Source organism: Phodopus roborovskii, unplaced genomic scaffold, assembly GCF_943737965.1.
Source record: "Phodopus roborovskii unplaced genomic scaffold, PHOROB, whole genome shotgun sequence".
NCBI lineage: Eukaryota > Metazoa > Chordata > Mammalia > Rodentia > Cricetidae > Phodopus > Phodopus roborovskii.
Genome location: NW_026126636.1, coordinates 16,706,411 through 16,719,491, shown reverse-complemented (window position 1 = coordinate 16,719,491; position 13,081 = coordinate 16,706,411). Strand labels below are relative to the sequence as shown.

Genomic DNA, 13,081 nt, shown 5'->3' with positions numbered 1-13,081 from the left:
GGTGTGCAGCGATTCCCAGATTTCCAGCTTCATTAGCCATCACCCTCACAGGGTGATGCAGCTGTCATTGAGTCCTTTGTGTTTCTATAAGCAATCCCTCACCCCCACACTCTTTTAAGCCACCCCAATAAAACTCACTGGTTCACTGGGCTTAGAGATGACTGAGTGTTTAAGAGAACTGTCTGCGCTTTCAGAGGGGGCCCTCAATCTGTAATCTCAAACACAGGGCATCCAGTGCCCTCTTCTTTGTCTGCTAGCATTAGGAACACATACATGCAGACAAAACACCCCTAAAAAAATAAACGTCATTGGATCACAAATTTAAAGGCTGTTCCTTCCACGGCATTATTTGTTATAGTAGCCTCAGAGACCAGCTCTCAAGGTTCGAAGGGAATCTCCACAGCATACAGAAGCTGGATTTTTAAGTTGTTTTTTTTTTTTCCCCCACACACGTGCTGTCCAAATCATGGTCTTTATTTCCTGCCTCGAGTTTCAAATCTCTACAGTTTAATATAACAGCAATTCTTTGGCGATAGATAGGTTACAAGGCTGTTTCTCAGGGTCACAAATCATTTTTGTAGGTAGATAAGAGACACACATAGCAATAATTTGTCAGGTTTTTCGTTTGTTTGGGTTTGGTTTGGTTTTTGGTTTTTTGGTTGTTTTTTTGTTTGTTTGTTTGTTTGTTTTGGTGGCTAGTGGAAGCTGGGGCTATAAAGTTTCGGCTAATCTCTCCAAGGGGCCACAAAGGAGGTAGACTAAGCCAAAGAGAGATCTAAAGAGTTTGTGAACTTCTTCTACATTTAAGTGTAACTAAATGTATAAGCTAATAGTTTGCTATCAATAAAACGCAACAAATAAATAAATAAATGAATAAATAAATAAGTAAATGACAAAATGTTAAAAAGGGCCGTTTTCTCCAGGCTGGAGAGTGCAGCCATGCCACGCGGTGCAGCCGAGAAGACCGTGAGTAGTAACCATGGCAACCCGCACACGGTTTAGGGGTAGCCTACCGCGCTGATCGCCATCAGCATATTCGCCAAATGTTAGCAGATCTAAAAATACATGGTCTACCTTATGTGTGGTTTCAGAACAAAGAGGGGACCTAATAACTGTTCAAAGCTGGGGCATCTCCCTGCTGTTCTGGTAATCTGTGGGGTCCACTTCCCACGGTAGATGGGTGAGAAAGCTATCTCTCTGTGTGAAAAGTTTCTGCACCCCGACAAGCCTTTCCACTGAAGCAGCAATCCAAATCAGACCAAATCAAACCAAATTAGAAAAAGTCCACATTCAACCGATACAACGCTCCAGGTGGCCTGCCAGTCCTACAAAGAGATGGAAAAGAGAGATATTTTCGGAGGAGAGGCAGTTTAAATACCCTATGGGGGGGGTGTTCTTGAGCACCTCTGGGGAGGGGTCATCATTTGGCTGGCTTTCGGAGACGCTGCAGTTTGGAAGGAGGTAGAGGAGGGGGGCTTGGATGGAGCTTCCACCATAACCCTCTGGGCACGGTTGGTTTGGTTGGCTAATAGCTTCTATTAATCACACAAATCTCAGGACTAAGACATAAACAGGATACTGAGCCCAAAGTCTTGTATCAGTAAACTGAGGTGAAAGTATATACAAAGTGTTAACAGCATTTGGAGGTCAAAGCATGCTGGCTGGGGCGGGGATTGGGGGGTGAGCTCAGCAATTCTGTTCTATTTAATCTCCGAAGGGCTTTTATTTAGCAAACCCAGACACACTGTAATTCCGTTCTTGAGTACTATCTGTGAAAGTCCTGCTTGTGATCTATCTACAGAGACACCTCCTCTGACCAAATTTTCCTGTCAGCAAGTGAATTATAGAGACCAGGCTTCTAAGGTTGTTTTTAATCGGACCGTGGAACAAAGACTTGACTATGATACTTATTTTATTCACCAGAAGTACACAGTGGAGGGAGAAGTCATCCTTCTTTCACTACTCAGAAATAATTGTGCCCGATAAATGATGTATACACTGCAAAGGTTGTAGAACAAGTCCCAAAACTGTTTTAGCGGGGGACCAGGGTATCATACAAAAGAATTACATACAGAAGCAGCCAGCTATTAAAAGGGCAGTAATTCTTACTGGCCATGCCTCATGTGTTTCTCCTACATCCGATATGTATATCTCTAGAGGGTTGGCCTTCTAAATAACAGCTGTAATCTACTGCGTAATCTTTTGGACTCCATCAATTTGCCATTGGTTTCTTACATCTGCAGTAAGTGGACTTTATAATTCTTTCCAGAGAAGTAGTGTCACACATCTGATCTGTAACTGAGTAACGGCAGTTTCTTTCATTTGTCTTTTCTTTGTTTTTGTTTTTAAGAGCACCTAGACTGATTTCAAAAGTTGACTCTCTAGTTCTCACTTCCACAGCAGCGTATGGCCTGTCTCCCCCACATTTATGCCATTTTGAACTACTGGGAAAAAAAAAAAAAAAAAGATGTGGAAGTATTTACTCCAAACTCTGAAATAAAATGATACAACTTCCATTAACTGTCTGTAGACCCTTATGAGGGAAAGCAGACCCTTGGGACCCACCCACAGCTGTGATTAATTGGCAACTACCCATCTTACATCGAGGTTGAGAGTAGTATAAATTGATAGTTATAAACATGAATATTTAAGTGGAAGATTAACATGGTCATTAACAAACACCAACAGGTCTGTCTTCCTACAGTAATTCCCAAGCCATTTCCCCCCCATGGTTACAGTACTAGGCACGAATTACCCTCTACAGAACAGACCTCAAATCTAATCAGGAAAGAGGTTGTTTATGCCCAATAGTTGTACCAGTATCACACCAGTCCACACATCTTGGCTAGTAGGTTTGTGTTGTAGGATGTAGAGTACAGGTATGAATAAGACCATTGACATCTTTTCTTTGCAATCCTGTGGAACCCGGCCAGCAGGGAGAATATTCTGGTAAGTTTAAGATTGCTCTATCTTGCAACCAAAATGTTTGGTGTCTTCAGTAACACCGTGTACCTATGGTGGCCAATAGACCTAGTATCTGGGACACCTCCAAAGATTTTTAAAATCATGTTTACTATTAAATTGTAAGATAATGAATTCCATAAGGCTTCTTCGTGCATCCTTACTTTTGGTCAGCCCGTTCACTCTTCCTCCTTTCTTCTTGCTCCATTCCCAGTTAAAAATTAAGCACACATCATCCGGTGACCCATTCTTTTACAGTACAGATGTTCTAACATCCTTTCTCATTGTATTTTTTACTTGGGTTGCAAAATGGTAGGTTCCCATGTAACTTCTTCATGGACACCTCATCTAAGTTGATCTTTCAGCAGCCCCCTCTCCACTACTTACTTGAATGATTCTTCCCATATGATTCCCACTCTCTAATTTCATATCACCTATATTCTACTATATACCCCTCTTCCTGCTCCCTGCCTTCTACATGCAGTACTATTTGAACACAAAACAGAAAGGACTGATTACTCTGTATCAGCTTCTTCTGAGATTAAACACTTCCTTCTCGGAGGAAATGCCTTAAAACACAGGCTATTAAAAGAAAGGTATAGATGTACATGCAGACAAAACACCCATATACATAGTAAAAAGGTAAATGGGATGCTTCAATCAGAGATGAAACAGTTTAATGTGTAGAGAAGGTCCTGAAGCTCAGAAATAGACAACTTAATAGCATCAGGAAGTTGCAGAAACTGGCAAGATGCACTAGTGTTCTCCTGCCTCAGGCATATATAATCGGTAAGGTCTGATGACACTCAGACAAGCTGAGCTACACAGAAGATTCTCAGTCCAGCCACCAGGCAGACAGTAGTCAAGCTGTCTGGACCAGACAAGTCAGGCTGCCTGGAGGAGGTAGTGAGTGATTTGAAAGACACTTCCAACTTCCTTTGAGCTGCCTGCAAGCTGTACAGTGATTACCAGGTTCCCAGCTTCATTAGCCATCACCCTCACAGGGTGATGAAGCTGTCATTGAGTCCTCTGTGCTTCTATGAACACAGTCTTGTATGTCACCCCAATAAAACTCATGGGTCCACTTAGTTTTAGAAATGACTCAGTGGTTAAGAGCACTGTCTGCTCTTTCAGAAGACTTTGAATTCTCTGCACCCTCACATGGCCATTCAATCTACAACCTCAACTCCAGGGCATACAATGCCCTTTACTGACCTCTGCGGGCATCTCTGGTATGGAGACATGTATACAGACAAAACACCTTTACAAAGAAAAAGAAATCACATTGGTTTAACATGCTAGACTTTGATGGTTTCCCAGTTTGGTTTGTCATTGGTTCTTTATCTGTCATAAGTAGATGTCTGTCCATTATTTTCACAGGAATAGTGTCACATATCTGTTCCATAATTGGGACTACACAGTGGTTTTCTTTCTTTCATCCTCTTTTTAATTTTTTTTCATTTTTGAGGACATCTAGACTGATTTCAAAAATTCACTCTCTAGTTCTCACTCCCACAGTGTATGGCCTCCTTTACCATGTTAGATATTTCTAATGATGATGATTGACATTGTATCTATGGTGAGATGGAAACCTAAAGGAGTCCTAGTCTGCATTTTCCAGATAGATATTTAACCTGTATTTTTCCTCTTTGGCTCGGTTTTAGTTTGGGTTTGTTGTTTGTTTGCTTTATTTTTATTTTTACTGTTTCAGTTTTGAGGTTATTATATAATCATATTATTTCACCTTTCCTTTTCCTCCTGCAAATCCTCCCACGTACATCTCCCTGATCTCTTTCAAATTCATAGCCTCTTTTTTCATTAATTGTTATTGCATACTGATATATCCATGATGCATACACATATATATTTCTCAATATAACCTACTCTGCTCTATATCATGTTACTTGTATGTATATTTTCAAAGCTGACCATTTGGTATTTGATAACCTATTGGTGTGCTCTTCTCTGGGCGGGGGGGGGGGTAATAATATTTCTACTGCTCCCAGCATTCACTGGTTGTCTGTAGTTCTCGGTGTAGTGTTGAGGCCTTGGGGGCTTTCCCCCATCCACTTTGGCACATTCTTTTTTGCAAAGAGAAGTTTTCTTGATGAGGGGTAAGTAAAGGTTATGCTTATTTCTAGGTACAAGGAAAATGTTTAGATTCTTGTTAGGGAGTATGCTGGTTTAGTATCGTGGTGATTGCAGGTTCTCCTCCAAGATTCATGCCTTTACCAGCACCAGTAGGACACTAGATTTTCAGTATCCAGTCATGGTTTCCATTTTGTTAAGAGGGCCTTAAGTCCAATTAGAGAGCTGTTTGTGACCACGAAGGTGTGCTTGCTACATCTGCAATAGACTGACCACTGACTTCTTGAGACACCTATTTCTTTTCAAAATCCAAGTTCCCGAACTCTCTCTCCCCAAGTCAAAATTCAAGTATTTGGTTTTGGCTTGTCATGTTTATATTATGAATGGGACGCTGGCATCTGAATTTGGCTTGTTATTTTATTTTATTTATTTTTGGTGTGGATGTAGCGCAGGAGGCTGTCTTTTATCTGAAGTGGTCAGATATCAGGCTGCAGCATCCTCCTAGATGCAGTTCTGGTCTAGGCTGGCAGCAAGCGTGTGTGGAGTCTGTGCAGAGCGGGTCCAGGGCAGCCTGAAAGCTGCAGCGGTGTGGAAAGCAGCCTGAGACGGAGTGGGGAGGGGAACGGGTCTCCAAGGAGGAGGGACACTGGCTTAGATCAGAGGAGCGAAGGATGATGGGGTAAAGAAAGCAGGCTGCGAAAGCCTAGAAAACTGAACGGGTGGGCCAGGCCAGAGGACTTACGTAACCGGAACCTGGCTATGATGGGCGGGTGCGGAGGCGTCTCCATGCGCCGCAGGCGGGAGGGGCCGGAAAACCCTCTATTCTCCTAGAGACTTCGGGAAAAGCGTTGTGTGCAGCGAGCGGTGACGGACAGCGGCCGGAGTCTCGCGGGGACCTGGAAACTCCCGGGATCCGCAGTCGCCACGCGGGGCGGCCTGGGAAAGTCACAGTCAGCCGCGCAGTGGCGGGAACCGCAGCCCCCAGGCCCTGGAACCTCCCAGGTCAGAGGATCTGCAGGGAAGCAGCCAAGAACTGGACCGGTGGTGTGATCAGCGTTTCTGCTGCTCATAACGGTACCGCTCTCATAATTCTGTTGCAGGAGTATTACCCTTGAAGATAAGTTTGAGATCGCATGAAATGGGGCAAATGCTGATTTTATCCTTGATCCGCGGCTTCCAGAATATTCCCATAGTATCTAACGCATAGAATAATTGAATGTATTCGTCAGTGTTCGCAAACATGCAAAATAATAATAATAATAATAATAATAATAATCCCTCAAATTGTTAACATTTAAATTCATTTACTAACTCCCCCGGCCTACCCCTTCCATTTTCAAGAGCGTGGCATTTGACTTGGAGACCTGATGGTCCCAGAGAGCTTGTTAACTATCAGCCCCATGAGGAATAAACGCAGATTTCGATTCAAATAGATGTGTATTACCAAGCTACACGGTTATGGTTGTAAACCTTAGCATTTCCTAACTAAACATTTTGTTCACCATTAACGTTCCGTTTGAAATGCATACACGCTGGTGTAAATATAACAAGTGTGTGTTCTTACGCTGAGGTTTTAAAACACGCCTCAGGGTCCAGAAATGTATGGTATGCATGCTGAGTGTGAGGATATCAGGCCAGAATATATATCAGGCCAAATTTAGAACGCATTTTATTTCTGATGCAAGAGAAGCACTCTGAGCGTGGACAGATGGCCAAACTGTTGCCTTTCATTTCAGGGTTGTTTTCACGCAGTGAAGAGACTGCGGACTTCTCTCAGGAAGAAAGGGAACTGCCTAGACCCTGCGCTTAGGGTTTTGGGCTGATACTGAATATTACAGAAGTGCTGCAGTCTGGTTTCTGTGGGTGAGATTATTTTGCTTTGGTTCTCCTCAGGGTTCCTAGGAAAATTACTCTACATGTGTGTGTGTGAGCTGTGCATGTTTGAGTCTCACACCTCACAGAGGAAAGTGAAGTCCTCGGAGGGAGAGGCAGAGTTTCATGAAATTTCATCTGTTTTTCGCGTTTGCCCTTTTGAGAAGTGTAAGGTTTCTTTCATGCTTGTTCCATGATAAAAATCAGACCAATAATACAGCTCCATTTCTGCCTTTGAGTTTTGATTGAGCTAGGATTGGAAGCGGGATTCAAGTTATATAAACTCAAAATGTTCCCTGAGTATTTTAAGTGCGCCGACGCTGTATGATGTCCGGGGGATCATTTGTAGAATCATTTTCTCTGTTTGTACTGAGCGCAGTACTGTGTTAGAACTCCTGGTACTTACTAAAGAATCTCTTTCTCATATGCAGGTCTCACACTGCTCAGCCAGACCTGCTCGCCAGTGGAGGACCAAGAGCCCTGGAAGGTAGACAGGGGGAGGGGGGGAGGAGGGAGAGGGAGACAGAGGTGAGTGTGTGTGTGTGTGGGGGGGGGGGCTATTGTAAAGGATCCAGGTACAGCCGACAGATTGGCCAGGGGTTTAAGTGATAGTGAAGAAAGAGGGACACGTAATCGATTTTGCCACATTCTGTTTCACTAGAAATGATTCTGTAGACTTCCACCGAGAAAAAGATCTCAAGAGTATTCCTATTGTAGGTTTCGGAAGATTCTCTATGTAAGAATTAGTCCTAGGAATAATTGTGATGATTTTATTTGAATTTGCATGTGGGTGATGCTGTCCCTCTCCCATTTACATTTCTGATTGTGTCTTCATGCGAATATTAAATGGTTTTTATTTGTATAATTTTAATGTACGGCTTTTCCTCCTTCGAATTTTTGGAGCTTTTTTTTTTTTTTTTTTTGCCTTTTCTTTGGTTCTGTATCTTTTAGAGTTAATTATTCTGTTTCTAATATAATGCCAGCAGGCATTTGACAAGAATTGATTATTATCTATAGACTATTAAGCGCCATCTACATTGCCTTCCCATTGCTATTCCCTGCTGTCAGCCTTCATGACCTACGCAACAGTTTGCATCGCTATAATTTTTTTTTAATGCATTTTGAAGTCACCTCTAGGTTTGACCCTTCCCTCATAATTTTTGAAGTGTGTGGTTTCTCACAAGTTTTGTGCATTTTAGGATCATTTTTTTCTGTTTATACCCCCCCCCCAAACCCTGTAAGATTTGGGTACAAATGGCTTAGAATCTTTATACACAGATCTCCTCTGTATTGTCTTCGAGCACATGTTACCAGTGAGTCACTATTCAATGTCTTTTAATGTATTTTGTTTTCTACCTGCAGTTGGTGTTTTGGTGTTTGTGTTCCAGATTTTAGAGAAGAGATTTTTAAAATATTGCTATTTACTGATTTTTTTAAAAAATTTTGGTATTACTAGGATATAAGCACACTGGACAGTATTTCTTCTTCTTTTGCTTGTTTTTTTTTTTTTTTTTTTTTTTTTTTTTTTGAGACAGGGTTTCTCTGTAGCTTTGGAGCCTGTCCTGGCTGGAACAACTTGCTCTGTAGACTAGGCTGGTCTCCAACTCAGAGATACCCCCCTCCCCCGCCACAGTCCCCTAGGTGCTGGATTTAAAGGTGTATGTCACCATTGCCTGGCTTTGGAGAGTATTTCTTGAAGTTAGAGAACTCTGCCTGAAAAGTCTCCTGTTGTTCTGTGGCTTATTCTCTGAATACTTGCTAGGTAGGCATTATTGGTTTTCTGTCTGGTTTCCTTATGCATCACTGGATAGTGGATGTGGAAGCTTCCCTGCATCACTGTTTATTTTCTCCCTACAATCGCATTGGTTGCTTCCTGTATTTGGAAACTGAAATGCGTCCTGTTTGTCAGTTTGTGCTTTTGTGTCCTAGTGATGTGTTATTCTGTTCAGAGACAAATTCCCTACATCCCCCATATTTTCTGTGTGATCATATTCTTTTCCCAACACCATTGGTTGTCGAGGCTGCCTGTTGTGCAGCAAGTGTGTAGTATTTTGGTGACATTGGCATGGTCGTTGCTGTTGGTCTAGCTCTCTCCATCTGCTGCTGTATTGCATTGGGCTGTGTGTCTGTCTTTTCTGCCACTGGCATGGTGTGGTTGGTAGTATGTCTCTGCAGTCTCATCTAGAACCAAAGCCAAGACAACCAAAGCTCAGCCCCGTGGGCTGCTGTGCACTCCCAAGGTCTCTGTTCTTCCATGGACATTGGTAGGAATCTCTGTATGGTGTCTGTGAGGTATATCATGGGGAGTTTGGTTGTCGTGGGATTTGCGTTAATCATACCAGTCTCTTTCGTTGGCATTGTGATTGTCAGAGTACTATGTCCCATTCTGTGTGCATGGAAATTCTTTACATCTTCCATTGTTTTATTCAGCTCCTTCTATACAAAATAAAGAGTTCACGTTAGAGGTCTTTCTTTTGTTTGTTTGTTTTGTTCCATTAGAAAAATGTATTTTTGAGTGAGGCATGGTGGCACATACACTTGATTCCAGCACTCAAGAGGAAGAAGCAGGTGGATTTCTATGAGTTGGAGGCCAGCCTGGTCTACAAAGAGGGTTCCAGAGTAGTCAGGATTGTGTAAACAGAGAAATCCTGTCTTTAAAAAACAAACAAAAAAGTTGTTTTTTTTTTTTTTTAAATGTTCTCTCTAGTTTTCATTATGTAAATAGCATTAATAATAGTACAAAGCTTTTCTTTGTATTTTTTTATTAATTAATTTTTTTCCTGTCCCAGTCACTGTTTCCCCTCCTTATGTAGTTTCCTCCCAGTCCTTTCCCCCCAACTTTCCCACTCCTTTCTCTTCAAAACAGGACAGCCAGGCCATATATATATATATATATATATATATATATATATATATATATATCAGCATTGGTATATCAAGTTGCAGTGAGAATAGGCACTTCCTCTTCTAGATGAGACAACCTGATAGGAGGAATGGGTCCCCAAAGCAGGCAGCCTCTGCTCTCACTTTTAAGAGTCCCACGAGAAGGCCAAGCCACATAACTGTACATATGTGCAGAGGACATAGGTCAGTCCCATGCAAACTCCGTTGTTGGTGCCTCAGTCTCTATGATCCCCACAAGCTTCTCTTACTGGATGGTATTTCCTATTCACTTATATTTTTACAGATTTTTGTAGTGATTCATTTTGATACTGCATGTATGTCTGTGTAAGGGTGTCAGATCCCCTGGGGCTGGAGTCACAGACAGTTGTGAGCTGCCATGTGATTGCTGGGAATTGAACCTGGGTCCTCTAGAAGAGCAGCCATGCTGTTAACTTCTGAGCCATCTCTCCAGCTCCCACTTTCTAGACTTTTTATTTAGAACTTTTCCCATGACTGTTATTTCAATATTAAGGAACATAGTAGAACAGATTCTCCCAAATCAAAGGGAATATAGAATGCCTTTGTCCCCTTATTGATCTTAGAGAGGCTATCATTCCAAGGCCATTCCTTAGAAGGATACACCTTATCCATGCACCTTCATTCTCTTTTCCCTGGCAGCCGTCAGGTGGGTTCTGCTATGCCCTCCCTCCACTTTAATGAGTCTGCCTTGGTGTTGCCTAAAGCAACTTAGCACACAGACATTTCACTTAAGCCACAATTGACCTTTTACGTAGTCTTAGAATGGTTGCAGGTGACAGGTATTCTCACACAAAATATATGAATACAGGTAATGCAGAAAACAAGTCTGTTTTGAGAAGAGGAGTAAGTTGGAAAGGTACACTTTACCTTAGGGAATAGTGTATGGTCTGCTTAACAGTTAGGAGGTCAGCTGTAAGTAGGTCTGATGACAGGTAAGCCATATTGAGAAGGAACATGCTGTTTGCCAGATAAACTGAGTGATTGCATGATGTGTCTGTTCTCCAAGATAACACAGCATACACTGTGAATAGTGTGATTAAAGAGTCAGATATTCTATCCTAGGTATTTTCTGCCATCTAGAAAAGCTGACAGCAATGTGCATGATGGAAAACTGTAGAGCCCCTCAAAGTTTTTCTCAGGAAGTGAGTGATCTGGAATTGTGACTGCGTTCACATTGGAGGCATTTTTTTCTTTGTTGCTTTTTGAGACAGTCTCACTGTGTAGTCCTAGCAGGCCTGGAACTCATTGTGTAGACCAGGCTGGCCTTGTGTCACAGAAACCCACCTGCCTTTTAATCTGGAATAATAGGAACAAATGCATCCCCAGTCCGCCTTCTCCTCCACCTTAGCCATTCTGAATTAAGGTGAAAAGGAGTATCAGTTGGTTTTGGGTTATGCCATGGCTAAGGATAATAAACGTTTTTAAAAAATGGGTGGCGGAAGAGATGGCTAAACCGTTAAGAACAGTTTTCAGGGCTGGAGAGATGGCTCAGAGGTTAAGAGCACTGGTTACTCTTCCAAAGGTCCTGAGTTCAATTCCCAGCAACCACATGGTGGCTCATAGCCATCTGTAATCAGGTCTGGTGCCCTCTTCTGGTGTTGAAGCAGACATGTAAGCAGAGCATTGTAAACACAATAAATAAATCTTTAAAAAAAAAAAAAAAAAAAAAAAAAAAGAACAGTTTTCAGCATGCCCAGCTGTAGATGACCAACGGAAAAATGAACTCATTGGCACCTTTGGAGGGGCTTTTTTTCTCATAAGGTTGTGTCGGGGATTTTCCTTTTTCTTTAAATTTTGGTTTATTACTTTTATTTTATTTCTCTCCTTTTATTCTACAGGTCTTTTGTGTATATAACATGGCTTCCAGTTCAGTGGTTTTATGAGATCACTGAATGTGGGTAGTAGGTCGCCGTTTCTTATGCCTTATCTTATTATATTGTATTTTTGTTTTATTATTCCTTAGAAATCTGTTTGTTTTCTAATGAGCGACAAAAAGGTGATAGATCCAGAAGGGAGGGGAGGTGGGGAGAAACTGGGAGGAGTAGAGAGAGGGCAAACTGAAATCAAGATATGGGAAAAAAAAATCTATTTTATTTTGGCTTTTGGTTTTTTTCAAGACAGAATTTCTTTGTAGCTATGGAGTCTGTCCTGGAACTCGCTCTGTAGAATAGGCTCTGTAGATCCACCTGCCTCTGCCTCCCAAGTGCTGGGATTAAAGACATGCACCGCCACTGCCTGGCCTGTTCAATTTTTAACATGTTTGTGTGTGTGTAGAACCTTCCCGTCTGAGTCACTTGGATCTGTTTTATAATTTGAAGTCAGGTCTTGTGATATCCCTAGGATTATTCTGAGGATTGATCTGGACATTTGTGATATCTTGTTTCCAAATAACTTTGAAAAAGTGTTTTCTACTTTTGTAGAATGTCAGTAGTTGCACATGGGGATTGCATTGACCTTGCAGACTGTAGTTGTCAGTAATAGAACCATTTACCCCATGCCATTTTTCACAATGAATGTGCATAGTTCATTTTCTTCATAGATGTTAATTAAGTTGTTATTTGGGTTTATTACTAGATCTTGCTTGGTTGGTTAGTTTGTTTGGTTTGGTTTTTTTCTGAGGCAGGGTTTCTCTGTAGCCCTGGCTGTTCTGAAACCCACTCCATAGAATTGGGTGGCCTCAAACTCACAGAGACCTGCCTGCCTCTACCTCTTGAGTGTTGGGATTAAAGGCATGTGCCTTTACCACCCATCTCTAGTTCATTTAGAAGTTTTACCATGAGGTTTTTTTAAACTTTGTCAGATGATGTTTCCAAATTCTACTGAGATTTTTTTTTACTATATGGTTTTTATTCCCTGTAATAAATATATTTTTAATGTCATTTTTTATTTAAATTAGAAACAATCAAACTTTACTTATCAATCCCAGTTTTCTCTCCCTCCCATCCTCCCATTCCCCCCAGCAACTCCCCGATCCTGTCTCCCATCCACTCTCCAGGGAGGGTGAGGACTACCATGGGGGATCATCAAAGTCTGTCACATTATTTAGGGCAGGGCCTAGACCCTCCCCTGTGGCTGAGAGAGTAACCCTCCATGAGGAATGGGCTCCCAAAATCCATTCATTCACTAGGGACAAATACTGGTTCCATTGCCAGAGGCCCCATAGACTGCAATATGTTGATATGGCTAGTTGGATTGTAGGTAATAGTTTTGCCCCTTCCTTGTTAGAATTGGTAGTTAC

At 41.8% G+C, this 13,081-nt stretch overlaps 1 protein-coding gene across 1 annotated transcript in view; it reads left to right on the top strand.

The window, feature by feature from the left end:
• The window catches only part of LOC127238815 (zinc finger protein 664-like), a 120,686-nt gene that overhangs the window by 19,054 nt on the left and 88,551 nt on the right, over positions 1-13,081 (top strand). The gene's annotated exons all lie outside the window — the stretch shown is intronic.